We start from the raw sequence: 11,951 nt of genomic DNA, 5'->3' as shown, positions 1-11,951 counted from the left end.
GAAAGGTAGGGCTTGGACCCGAAAAGAAGATGAAGCTCTTTGCAAGGCTTATAGATGGGTCTCAGAAGATAGTGTGAGGGGGATTTCTCAAACAAGTGAAGGTGTTTGGACTCGTGTATCCAAAAAATACTTAGAGTTCTATGAAGGCACCATTGTACCGAATACCTGAAACCACGAAAGTTGTTCTTCAAGATGGAAGAAACATCTTCATCCAAGTTTGAATAAATGGCATCAAGCACTATTAGTAGCAGCAAGTAGACATGAAAGCGGCGCCAATTACTATGACGAAGTTAGTGTTTTCACAGTTTATTTTAAATTTTTAATTATATTACATTTAATTTTTGTAATTATATGTCATTATATTACATTTAATTTCATTAATTAATTTCCTAAAATTTTTGTAATTATATTTTCTAAGTACGCCAAGCGGAGGAATTGTATATGGAGGGCAGCTCAAAACCCTTTCAGTTTCACGGTTGTTGGGAAATTTGTAAAGGGTGGGTGTTATTTGAAGATCCACCTCAACATAGAGTGGATCCTTTGGGAGTTGCATCCCCATATGTAGATATGAATGAAGATGGATCTCCTACCATTCAACAAACAAGGGTAGAAAATCCGACTCCGTCCGAAAGTTCTTTACCTAGAGCTATGGGACGAAACAAGGCCCGAAGGTTGAGGGAAAATGGTAAGGCAAATGCTGATTACGCCGCTCAACATGAAGTGGCGGCCTCATTGCGATTACTGGCGGAGCAAAATGCCCTTGAGGCGGAAGAAAGGAAGTGTAGACATGAAGAACGGGTCAAACAAATACAAGAAGAGATGAATGATAAGAATATGGAAATGAACACTTTGAATTACACTCCAATGAGTAAGGCCTATTTTGATAGGGAAAAAAAGGAAATTATGTCTCGGCGTCAATTGTTTACCTCTGACTATACTCCTACAATAGCGGATGATGAAAATGATGTTGATTATGGATATTAAATTTAAGTCGTTGTAATTTTTAAATTTAAGTTAATGTTGTTTTTAAATTTAATTTGTAGTTTTTAAATATAAGTTGTTGTTTTTAAATTTAAGTTGTTGTAGTTTTTAAATTTAAATAATAAATTATGTTTGGGCCTATGACCCTTTGGCCCTCGGTTGGAGATGATTTTTTGTGACAGGGCTGAAACGAGCCTTCTGGCACTCTGGCCCTCGGTTGGAGACGGAGGCAAATATGGCCCTGTACTGTTCATTAAAATATTAATATCTTGGGGAATCTTGGAGGGCCAGATGGCTAAAACGAGTTCTCTAGCCAGCCCTCGGTTAGAGATGGACGTTTTCATTATTTTGTTAATTGTTCAGTTCTAATCCTATTTGGACTCATAGGGCTTCTGGGTTTAAAAGGTACTGTATATAGAAGGGATTAAGTTTGTTATCTTATCAACTATCAATCAATAAAATTTGAGATCTTTTTATACTTAGGTTCCAAATTTTTTTTATTTTAATCTATTGTGGGGCTTAGTCCATCTTTTCGATTTTAGTATAGATAATATCAGTTATTAAAAAAATGCGTTAAACTTTCCAAATAGATTTATTTTATTTTATTTTGCTCACCACATCATTCTTGCTAGCCATGGCACTATAAAGAACAACAATAAAAAATGGTTTACAGACAGAAAATGAAAATCCATCGATTCAAATGCAAATCAGCACGCTGTAAACAAATCCTAGTACTATAAAATACATATATATATATATATATAGTGGACTGTCTTTACTTGCCACGTCATGGAGTCAATACCACATCGTCCACTCTCTCACTCTTCACAATGGCGGAGCAATAACACAACAGAATACCTCCCAAACTCTCCTTTCAAACAAAAAAAGTTGATGTAATTGTACACAGTAATTGGATAGAAATGCACCCCAAAAAAAATAAATAAATAAATAAACCCACACCAACTTTACAACACACCAAATTTACAGTCGTATTAACCGCCATCGCCGCCATGAGCACTACCACCGTCACCGCCATCCATAGTAGACATGTGGCCAGCAGTCATCAGCACAGCAGCCGCGCCAGCATCATTGCCCCCGGTGGCGGTGGTGGTGCCTCCATCAACCTGACTACCAGGACCTGTTGCAACACGATCATGTCCTCTGCTCTTGCGGCTTTGACGAGAGCTGGAATGAGACTGATCATCCTGAAGCTTCTCTTGATGATCCTTGTGTTTCCGGCCTGCAGGTATGCAGAAACAAATGGTTTTGCTCTTCATGTTACTTTTGGCGAATGAATATTATCAGCATAACATCTTAAATATAAGAGAAATGAAAAGGGCAGTGAAAGCACAGCTGCACATATGTTAGTCGGACAAGATCTTTTCTTATTTAACAAGTTTTATCATGGCATCTAACAAGAACAAGGTAACTACTGTTAACTTTTGCCTTTAGTATTCTTCTATTTTCAAATTGGTTCAAAACTTCTTTTACCTACTTTGATTAAGTTGATTAAGTAATACTTAATGCACATTCAATTGCTTATACACTTAACACGCCCTCTTACGTGTAACTTAAGCTAAACAAACTAAGCTTATGATATTATTCTAACACTAAAGCATCCATTAAAAAACTGACTGACTATAAAAGGAACAAAGACGCGTTTTAGACTATAGTGAAAGCTTTAACTTTTTGGAGGTGCTAATTTAATCAAATGTAAAGTTTATGAACACTATTATGCTTTATCATGAAAGAAAAAGCCTAAGATTCTTTAGAAAGTTGAAATGGACATGTAATATTATTAATTAAGGAAGATTATGGGCCCGTGTACCAAAGGTGAAAATGGATGCCGTCCGTTGACTGATGGCAGCTAGCTTAGGTTAGGTTAGGTTATACCGGGGAAATTAGTTGTAGGATAATGTTTGACTATTTAAGAATAAGGAGGAATTTCTACTCAAAATTCATTTTGTTCGAATTACAGAATTTTCGTGTTTATAATTTGAATTGTTCATATTATGAATCCCTCTATAAAAATCGTCTCTGCAAAAAATCAATTAAACTTAAGATCGTTTAGTCAATCTATTATAGACATAGACGGTTCTTACTGTTTTTACCAACTTTGTTCATCTGTTTTTATACAACTTGATGACAAAATGACCTTAATTTTAATATATTTTTTTGCAAAAGCGATTTTATAGAGTGATTTATAATATGAATAGTTCAAATTATAAACATGAAGTTCTATGAATTGACAACTAACAATTTTGCATAGAAACTCTTACTCATTATTTGAGTAGTCAAATATAGAAGAGGATAATCTCCGGATCCATTTTGTGGGCATCCTAGCCTTTCATCATACATCGTGCGACCAGTTTTTGTTAGATACTATTTGTGTTTAATTTTAAATAAAAAAATTAAATAATTTTTTACCGTACAATGCACGATGAATGATTAAAATGTGAGAATTCCCACAATTTAGATCCGTATGAAATCCAAATCCGCCAAGTATTATTTGAAAATATATGGACATGCTTTTTCATCACTATTGACAGGCTGTCGACAAATGATAGTATGGCATTATTTACTATAAAATCATTTGCCAAATTTTTTTATTTGATGCGCATCCAAAGCCTTTCGGAATTAGGTTTCGTAGTTACTTGTTAATACTCGCAACGCGATCTTTGATACGTTTCATGAAAAAGCTTTGGAAAGAGCTTCATCTTACTCTCGTCCAATTTTCATACTTCAAATTGGTCATTTTTCAACGATGTGGAGAATATAAAGAGTAAGGGGAAGAAATTTGTAGGAATTTTAGGAAGAATAAAGGACCAAAAAAATGTGAATAAGTGGAAAATAGGAGAAATTTGAAGGAAATTCTTGAATGAGTGGAAATGTTTGAAGAAATATATACGTTATTTATAGATTTTTTTATTACAAGCTAGCCTTTAGAAAGCTAACTACTTATTAACAAAATCTTATTTGTTCACTAAAAGAGGTGAAAAGACCAAATTAACCTTCAACAAAGCTATAAAAAATAACCAAAATAAAAGTTATGGACAATATAGTAAATTAAACACAAAATAATTTACTGTTTCTTTTTATCAAAGCTTCACATTCAAGTAACCATATAGTTGCTCTCATTTTCTCTTTCACATTTTTCTTCCAAATAATATAAACTTTTAGCGATGAATTAGTTATCCTAAAATAATGGCTAAAGATATGAATAGCCTTTTTAGCGACAAAAAATTATTTGAAGGTCATCACAAAAAAGCTTTAGGGACCTTTTTGTATTTTCTCTCAAAATTTTATTTTCAAAATTTGAGTACAGTTGCTAATAATAATAATAATAATAATAATCCTATTATCATGGAAAAAAAGTGATGATCCAATTATTTTTATCAAGAAAAATAGGGTTAATTACAAATAAGGTTTTTATTCACAACGAAAATTTCTAAATAAAATACCTAAGGTTTTTATTTAGACTGAACAAATTTCGTGCGTTTAGGATATTTTTGTGTGATAATTTATAGTCTGATAGTTTGTACTGTAGTACGCATTTCTGGAATGTCTTTGAACATCTAGAGAGCTTTTTTATTTTTGGAAAATGATCGTCTTTGGATCATTTTCACTAAGTCTACCTAGGCAAACAATTTATGTGTTTGAGATTTAATCAAACGGCTATAAATAGACATTCACTTTAAAAATTATTATAACTTTAATCATTGAATTAAATTTTAAAGACTCGAATTATGTACCTTGGTGACTTAGTGAAAAAAAAAAATCCAAAGAGGATCATTTTCCGATTTTTTTTCACCAGGTTCATAAGTATGTGGGGTACCATTTATGAGGAAAATTATAGCACCCACCATTGGACCTTAATTGAACAGCTCGAAAAAGTACAAACGGTTGAAATTAAATGACCACGAAAGTTGTTAATCAAAGTTGTCCAATTTTGAAATCAACGTGGAGCGAAGTGCAGCTTCCTTCGAAACCATGGACTACTGCAATGGTTTCTATCATTTCTGTTAAAGAAAGACAGAGGACCCTCGTCAGATACTGTTTGTGAGGATACTGAAAATTCTCCAATCATATCTATTTATCGTACATCGTGCAATCAGTTTTCGTCAGATGCTGTTTATATTCAATTTTAAATAAAAAAAATTTACAATGATTTTTAACCGCACGATTTACAATGAACGGATGTAATTGGAGGATTCCTAAAATCCTCGCAAAATAGAATCGATAAGGATCCTCATTCTTAATAATAATAATAAAATCTTTTCAATTGTAAAATATTAATTAATTGGAAGTTATGTTATTAGCACTCCAAAAATCTCATTCTACACTCATCACAAGTGTATTTTTCTTTCCTAATATAGAAAGTTTGGAGTGTAGAATAAGATTTTTGAAATGCTAATGACAATTCCCTTAAAAAACTCTACCCTTGGAGAAGAGTGTTTTTTCCAACCCAAGAGATTTTTCCACCGAATCATGTTGGATTCAAAAAGAAAATAAGGGGGTTTTGCTCTAAGAAGTCCATGATGTGAAGAAATTTTTCTATGTGACCGGAACACACACATGAAGGGTGGTGTTCCTCATCAATAACCTATGGACACTTGTATCCTTATAGCATAATAATTTAATATAGTTAAATTTTATTAAAAAAATCATAATAAACAAGACCTGCACTGTTCCCAAGACTAGCTTTCTAGTCCCAATCTCCCAAGACGCCCCCATCTCCTCCTGACTTTTCTCCCCCCATTGTTACCGGCAAAATCATAAACGGAGGTCGGTGACGGCAAAATCTTAAACCACCCACCTCCATCGTCGACTGTGATTTCACCCGGGACGCTCCATCTCTTCTATCTCTTCCTCTATTTCTTTCTCCTATCCTCTCTCGTTCTCTCCCCTTTTTATTTTGACATGGAACCAGAGGGATAGTTGGCCGAACCTTTAGGTTTGCCGTCTATCTCCTCCCTCCCCCACCCTCCTCTGAGCCTTCGTACACTGTGAGCCGCACACGAGCGAGCTCGAATAAAAGATTTCAGAGCTAAATCCAGTGTGGTAGATAAGAAAATCAAAACACAAAAAACATATAAAATTATGAAAATAAATTCGTAATATTAAAAAAAAAGCCATTTTTCAGATCCTTCTATATGTTCTTCTCCCCATAAACCCTTCAAATCTGGTCCTTCTCTACCTCCTCCCCTTTATCTCTTGGATTTTAATTAGCATTTTTTTTCTGGGTTTTCCTCTTTTTTTTTCTTCTGGGTTTTGTGGCGCATGCAGAGTTAAATTTCTTTTTCTTTTTTCTTTTTTTTTCTTCTTCAGGGTTTTGTGTTTTTAGTGATTTAGGTTGAAGAGTTTATGCATTTTTCGGGAAACTGAGACTCTGGGCGTTTTTCAAAGCTCGAATTTGGTTGAGAATGGAGGGCTGAGGAAAACTACCTAACATGCTGAGCCTCTGAGTGTTTTTCAAAGCTCGAATTTAAATGTATTAAATTGTTATGCTACAAGAATCATGTGTCCATAGGTTATTGGTGAGGAAGACCACATGTCATTTTGAGGTGTGTATTCCAATCACATGAAAACATTTCTCCTTGATGTGGGGCATGGAATATCTTTTGGTTTTTGTTTGTTTTTTTACCAGGATAAGGTAAAAGTCACTATGTTGTCCAAAAAATTAAAAAGGGTAGAAGTCACTATGAAACTCGTGGTCATGACAGTCGCCTTGTTTTGGAGAAATTTTTGGGAGTGACGGGAACACCACCTCAACAAAGCTAGGTGGTGTTCCCAACCTATTAAATGTTGACATCTAGATGTTGTCATTTGTTAACTTAAAAAATACTTGAAAAAGTTGAAAACTCAAAAACCAAAAGATTCCTCATAACTCTGTTAACATCTCCGTTTCTTTGTTTCAAATCAAAAGCTTCTTGCGAACTTCAAGGGAAGTTGCAGACTCAATTCCCTCTTCTTTCTTTGAAAAATAACAACAATTCCCTCCATTTCTCACATACTCAAACCTAGACCAAGGTATTATGGATGGAGACTCAAACCCAGACGAAAGTAGCTTTCTGCAGGTAGACTCAAACCCAAATGAAGGTAGCTTTCTGCAAGTAGACTCAAACTCAGACGAAGGTATTTGATTTTGCCTTTTAATAAGTTGTATGTGTGAGCTCTTAAACATTTTGCATGATTATAGGACACTGCTTTTTTGCTCTTGGCCATGATATTAGTTTTTAATAAAATTTGATTATTGTTGATCTCCTAATGAATAATGCAGTCATTGATGTTGAAAGCAATGTAGAAAATATTCAATGCAATGCTCGAGAAAAAACTCCACCTATTGTAAGTCTTAAAGAGAGTTACGCTGGAGATTTGTATGGAAAGATTGTGAAAAATGAGCAAGAAGCTTATGATCTCTATAATTAGTATGCAGTACACATTGGCTTTAGCATTCGAAAGAAACAAAGAAGATTGACAAAAATGGAGATCTTTCAACACTTAATTTTTATTGTTTAAAAGAAGGTTTTCGGCAAGATAGAGACCCTTGTGAAGAGAAAAAGACTAAGAGATTGGACGAGAGAACAGGCCGCCAAGCCAAAATTTGATTTTTACTAGAACATGGTGAGTGGAAAGTCTCTACCTTTGATCCTGAACACAATCATGAACTTGCAATGCCAGAGGAAAGACAATTTTTAAGATCAAATCGTAAAATTTCAGAAGCTCATATGGGTGTGATTAAAACCATGGCGAATGCAGGTATAAGAACTACAAATGCGTACTCATATTTAGCAAAAGAAGTCGGCGGGTCTCAAAATGTTGGGTTTACGAAAACAGATTGCTACAATTTTGTTAGTAGGGAAAAAAGAATTATGCTTAAAGCAGGGGATGCTCAAAGCTTGATTAATCATTTTAAGCGCAAGCAAGCTGCAGGTCCAATGTTCTTCTACACGGTGCAAGTTGATCAAGAAAACCGAATGACTAACTGAGGGATGGAAGGTCCATAATTGATTATGAGTGCTTCGGGGACGTAGTAGTATTTGATACTACATATCGAACCAATAAGTACAACATGATTTGTGCTCCTTTCGTTGGAGTTAACCATCACTGGAGCAATGTGTTGCTCGGTTATGCCTTTTTGTTGGATGAGAAGACTGCTACATTTGAATGGTTGTTTAAGGCATTCTTAGAATCAATGGGGAATCGAAAGCCTACAACCATTTTCATTGACCAGTGTCAAGCTATGGCAAATGCCATTATGGTGGTGTTTTCTGGGACATGCCATCATTTATGCACATGGCATATATCAACACATGCTACAAGAAATATACCAACACTTTATGGAATCCCTGAGTTCAAAAGGCTATTCAACAAGTGTCTTGACGGATGTCAAACAGAGTTAGAATTTCAGCATACTTGGGATGCAATGATTGAGGAATTTAACGTTGCACAAAACAAATGGCTTAAAGGTCTTTATGCCATTTGTGAGAAGTGGTGTCCAGTGTTTAGCCAAGATGTATTCTCTGTGAGGATAAAATCCACACAAATAAGTGAGAGCATGAATAATGTTTTCCATCGTATGTCTACTAAAACGATGACTCTTACTGAATTTGTGCTTCATTATGAAAAACAAGCAAATGGCATGCGTTCAAAAGAATTAGAAGAAACCTTTCGTTGCAAGCAAGGTTTGCCTTTTACAACAGCTAAAAATAATGGTTTTCTTAAACGTGCTGCAAGTGTCTACACGAGAAAAAATTATAAATTTCTTGAGTATGAGTTTGTTAACCACTAATGCACATGCCTGTTTCCCTTCATCTAATGTAGTTGCAAAAGGTTTGAATCCATGGGTTTGTTAACCACCAATGCACAAAACAGTTTATGTTGTCAAATTCAACTCCTCAACTTTCAACATCTCGTGTAGTTGCAAAAGGTTTGAATCCATGGGTTTGTTATGTCGTCATGCTCTACGGGTAATGAATGTAAAAGAAGTTTCTCAAATACCAAATCAATACATATTGAAGCGGTGGACGAAAGACGCAAAGAAAGAATGGAATGAAAATGAGCATGGAGAATCTTTACATGTAAGTGACAATTCGTCAGTGACGTTGCGTCAGAATACTTTGATGCGGATTGCTTATGGTATATTGAGTATGGGAGCTGAGATAGAAAGTTGTCATAGAATTGCAATGAAAAAATTGAAAGAAATGGCACAATTGCTTGACAAAGAAATGAAGTCAAATGGGGAAGAAATTGCTAATAAAGAAAGTAATGACGTTTTGAATGATGCTACTATTCGTGATACTGATGGGGTCAATAACTCATCTGATGAGGCACCGGTGTTGAATCCTCCGAGTGTGAGGCCAAAGGGAATAAGTAATGCTAGATTGAAAAGTCATATGGAGAAATGTAAAAAGAAGACATCAAATGTTACTGGCTTATCTAGTAAGAAACTTGTACATTTTAAATGTTTACATTTGTGTTATTCTTTTGATATATATATTAATAGTAGTTGTTGTTATTTACTTGTTCAGAGAAAACCAAACCACCAAGTAGTGGTGGTCCTTCACATACCGTCAATGCCAATGCTCGTTCCCCTTCAACTAATCTGGTAACTAATTTGTATGTTTGATTTGGTTTTTCTATATACATGTTGTTTACTTATTCATATTCGATATTCGATATCGATCAATTTGTTGTAGTTCTATCCAACTATGACAATGCCAACTGCCAATTCCCATGCTTGTTTCCCTTCACCTAATCATGTAAACTAGTTTATATTTTTGAGCAAGATTTTATAGATTTTGTTCGATTATTCATGTTCCATATCGTATCAATGTTTGTAGCTCTATCCAACACTGAGTTTGCTAACCACCAATGCACATGCTCGTTTCCCTTCATCTAATCAGGTAAACTAGTTATATGTTTGATTAAGTATATTTTATATATTTATTTAATTATTTATGTTGGGTCTCGTATCAATGTTTGTAGTTCTATCCAACCACGAGATTGTCAACCACCAATGTCCAGACTAGTTTGCCTTTATCTAATCAGGTAAACCAGTTTATAGGTTTGAAATTTGTGTTGGTGTTCTCAATATTTATATATTACAATTTTCTTTTTTCTTTCAGAGTCTCAACTATAGTTGGTCATGTTCCCCACCAAACTTTACCTTCACCAATGTGCTCCAAAGTCAAAACTATATGACACATTTGAATCAGGTATTATGTTTTTCCTTCTACCCTTTGCTTTGAATTAGGTATTTGTGTAAATTCATTGTTGAAGTTAAATTCTATGTAATGCAGGATGTCTTTCCTTATGACATTGAGGAACATCAAGATGCTTGTAACTCCTAATTCTGATAATTTTAGACTTCACATCAAGATTTCAGTGGTTTTGACAAACATCAAGTTCATGAGAGAATGTTTTCTTGTTGTACTATGTCAGACTTGTTATCATAAATCTGAAGCTCCATAATTTGACATTAGAATATGTAGCTTGGAAGTTTGGAATTTGACATTAGAATACATGTAACTTGAAAATGGTTAAATTTGATTTTGGATAAAAATGTGATGGTACAAGGAGTTTGGATTAACCCCAGAAATGAGTTTGGGATTTAACCCCAGATAGTGATGTCTGTTTATGCTGAAATAGAAATGAATTTGGGATTTAACCCCAAATAGTGCTTAAAGTGTCAGATTTGCAAAGATAGAATGTAGGACACACACACGGGAAGTCTTGTAACATTACCTTCATTAAATCCTGGGGTGACATTTGTTTAATGGATTGGATCGATATATTCAACCATTTAGTGGAGACTAGAGATGATCAATGAAGTTGATAATGAACCATTGATCATTCAATTTTCTTGCTTAGACCTCTAGATTGCATTTGGTAGCTCCAGTAAATCGGCATAAGGTTTTCTTTTTTTCGAGTTGTGAACAGGTAATAAATAAAGTTTCAAGTGTTGTATGAGGAAGGAACAGAGCACAGGTTGTGTTCAATGATACTCACATGTGCAAAATGCTAATCCTACTGTCTAAAGCTAATTGAGTTTTTAAGTGTAAAATCCTTAATTTCACTGCATTTGGATTGATCACAGTTTGTGACTTGTTAAACTTGATATCTCCTTGTACATTTTGGGAACTTGACAACATAAAGAAGTGCTCATATAAGCAAATTACACAATATCTACTAAAAAACTTAGAGACGGGACTTAGTTCATCAACAAACAGGTGCCTCACACTTAAATATTAAAGAACAAAGAGAGAAAAGCAAGCCAAACTCTTCAAAATTCGTTGGCACACATGCTTCATTAGCTTAATTGAATGTCTAATGCATACTTTGATACAACAATTCGAACAACAGCTCAGAAACAGTGCTGAAATTCCATTAGCACTAATCACACACTGCCGGAACAGAGATCCTAGCAAAGCTACACCAATTAAATGACAAAGACTAAAAACCATAAGGATGAGGAAGAAGATGGACTTTAGATTGCTGGTAGCCTTGTTATGTGAGGCCAAGTCTCCATCCAGGAAAACCCCTAAACTGGAAAAGCAAAAAAATTTAGCAGTAGCCTTGTTGTGATTGCCCGACGGCGCAAGAGCTTTTTAATTGAAATCTGGGTTTGAGTATGAGAAAACAACTTCAACATTTAAAGTTTTCAGACCATTTATTCTACCTATAAAAATCTAACAAAATTAAAAATCATACATGCAGAAAGCTAAATTGGGTTTAGGGCAGCTTTACCACAGCTTCCACCGCCACAACAAAAATAACCAACAACAACAACAGAAAGTGCAAGGGCAATGAAGGCCCTGACAACAAGAAGTTCAAGTACCGCGGCGTGCGTCAGCGGAGCTGGGGCAAATGGGTGGCTGAGATCCGTGAACTCCAGGGCCCAGCTCAACCTCCAGCCTTCTAATTCCTCGTCCCGAACTCCACGCAGGGCTCCTCCTCCACCTCTTCCT

Source organism: Malus domestica, chromosome 03 (genome assembly GCF_042453785.1).
Source record: "Malus domestica chromosome 03, GDT2T_hap1".
Taxonomy (NCBI): Eukaryota; Viridiplantae; Streptophyta; class Magnoliopsida; order Rosales; family Rosaceae; genus Malus; species Malus domestica.
The sequence above is the reverse complement of the archived record's forward strand: the minus strand, read 5'-3'. Positions refer to the sequence as shown.